The sequence below is a fragment of the Aplysia californica genome, unplaced genomic scaffold (genome assembly GCF_000002075.1).
Source record: "Aplysia californica isolate F4 #8 unplaced genomic scaffold, AplCal3.0 scaffold00356, whole genome shotgun sequence".
Lineage (NCBI taxonomy): Eukaryota > Metazoa > Mollusca > Gastropoda > Aplysiida > Aplysiidae > Aplysia > Aplysia californica.
Genome location: NW_004797626.1, coordinates 698,294 through 700,487, shown reverse-complemented (window position 1 = coordinate 700,487; position 2,194 = coordinate 698,294). Strand labels below are relative to the sequence as shown.

The 2,194-nt window shown below is 29.6% G+C and overlaps 1 protein-coding gene across 1 annotated transcript in view; it reads right to left on the bottom strand.

The window, feature by feature from the left end:
• The window catches only part of LOC101858199 (internalin A), a 12,289-nt gene that overhangs the window by 7,263 nt on the left and 2,832 nt on the right, over positions 1–2,194 (bottom strand). The window lies entirely within an intron of this gene.

Sequence of the window (2,194 nt, the reverse complement as noted above, 5' to 3'; positions counted from 1 at the left end):
TATCTGATGATGATGATGATGATGATGATGATGTAGATGATGATAATGATGAAGACAAATGTAATAAATGTAATAACAATAAAAATACTAATAATAGTAATAGTAGTAATAATACTCTCAACACCAACCTTAATAATATACTAATAATAATGATCATAATAATGATTATAATAATGGAAATAATAGTATTATAATAAGAAGAAGAAGAAGAAGAAGAAGAAGAAGAAGAAGAAGAAGAAGAAGAAGAAGAAGAAGAAGAAGAAGAAGAAGAAGAAGAAGAAGAAGAAGAAGAAGACGAAGAAGAAGAAGAAGAAGAAGAAATTTTTTAAAAATAATACTACTACTACTACTACTACTACTACTACTACTACTACTACTACTACTACTACTACTACTACTACTAATAATAATAATAATAATAATAATAATAATAACAGCAACGATAATTGTAACAATAATAATAATAATAATAATAATAATAATAATAATAATAATAATAATAATAATAATAACAGCAACGATAATTGTAATAATAATAATGATAATAATAATAATGATGATAATGATAATGATAATAATAATAATAATAATAATAATAATAATAATAATAATAATAATAATAATAATATTAATAATAATAAAAATAAAAATAATAATAATAATAAATAAATAATATTAACGATGAAAGTAATAGTAATAACAACAATAATAATAATGATAACAAAAATAATAGAAATACAAATTATAATAAGAGTAATAATAACAGTAAATAAAAAGACTACTCCTACTAGTATCACGGTAGTCACAGTATTGTACCTTACTCATTTTTAATCACGGGACGTAAGCGCCCTGTATTCCAATGGCTTTTGGTTAATGTTACTCACTTCGGGGATCAACATAAAAAGTCAAATTCTACACCCGGGCTCATTATTTGAATGTTTGGTGTCGTGTGTGTTCGTCTCTCCATTACAGTCGTGTGTGTATACTACTACTACTACTACTACTACTACTACTACTACTACTACTACTACTACTACTACTACTACTACTACTACTACTACTACTACTACTACTACTACTACTACTACTACTACTACTACTACTACTGTTACTACTACTACTACTACTACTACTATTACCACTACAAATACTCCTATTAATACTACTACTACTGCAACAACTCCTACAAATACTACTACTACTGCAACTACTACTGCTACTACTACTATTATTGATAATAATAACAATAATAATAATAATATTAATAATAATAATAATAATAATAATAATAATAATAATAATAATAATAATAATAATAATAATAATAATAATAATAATAATAATGATAATAATCATCATCATCATCATCATCATCATCATTATCATCATCATCATCATCATCATCATCATCATCATCATCATCATCATCATCATCATCATCATCATCATCATCATCATCAGCATCATCATCATCATCATCATCCTGCTGAATAGTCATTTTGTGTCCCTTCATGATTCATGAGTGAGTGACGTACAAGCATTCGTTTGTAAAGACTAGATCTATACTTTTTCTTTTATATTCAGACTCGTCTTGATTTCCCACTGCCATCGGCTCCGATCTACTTCTCTAGATTCAAAGGATATTGTCACCAGGGGCGGTTTGTTAACTGGGCAAGACCGGTCAAATTTTTGCCAGCTTTGTATAGTATCCTTAGCGTTGATCTACTTGGGGCATCGTCACTGGTACGGCATCAATTGACTTTTTGTAATCATACAGGATTGTTTTTATTACATATTTAACGGGTCCAGTGCATGTCGATATTTTGAGTGGGGGTGTAGAAAGTACGAGTAAAATACTGGAGGCCAGGACCAGCAGTTTATTGCCTCTCACTTTCAGTTTGTTTTCTAGCCTAGTAGTGTTTCTTTTTCTGAGCCGATCAAGTCAGTTTCTATTAATCTCAGTAACTTCCATTATACGTTATTCATAATATTGTTTCTTGACACTACCGCATGTTTTAGCTCTTTCACATTATATTACAATGTTTACAGTGGTGTGTGTGTGTGAGTGGGAGAGGGGGTGGGGATGGCGAAAGTAGGGGTATGTAATATGAGAGAGACAGAGACAGAGAGAGAGAAAGAGAGAGAGAGAGAGAGTTGATGTGTGGGTGTGTGGGTGTGTGGGTGTGTGGGTGTG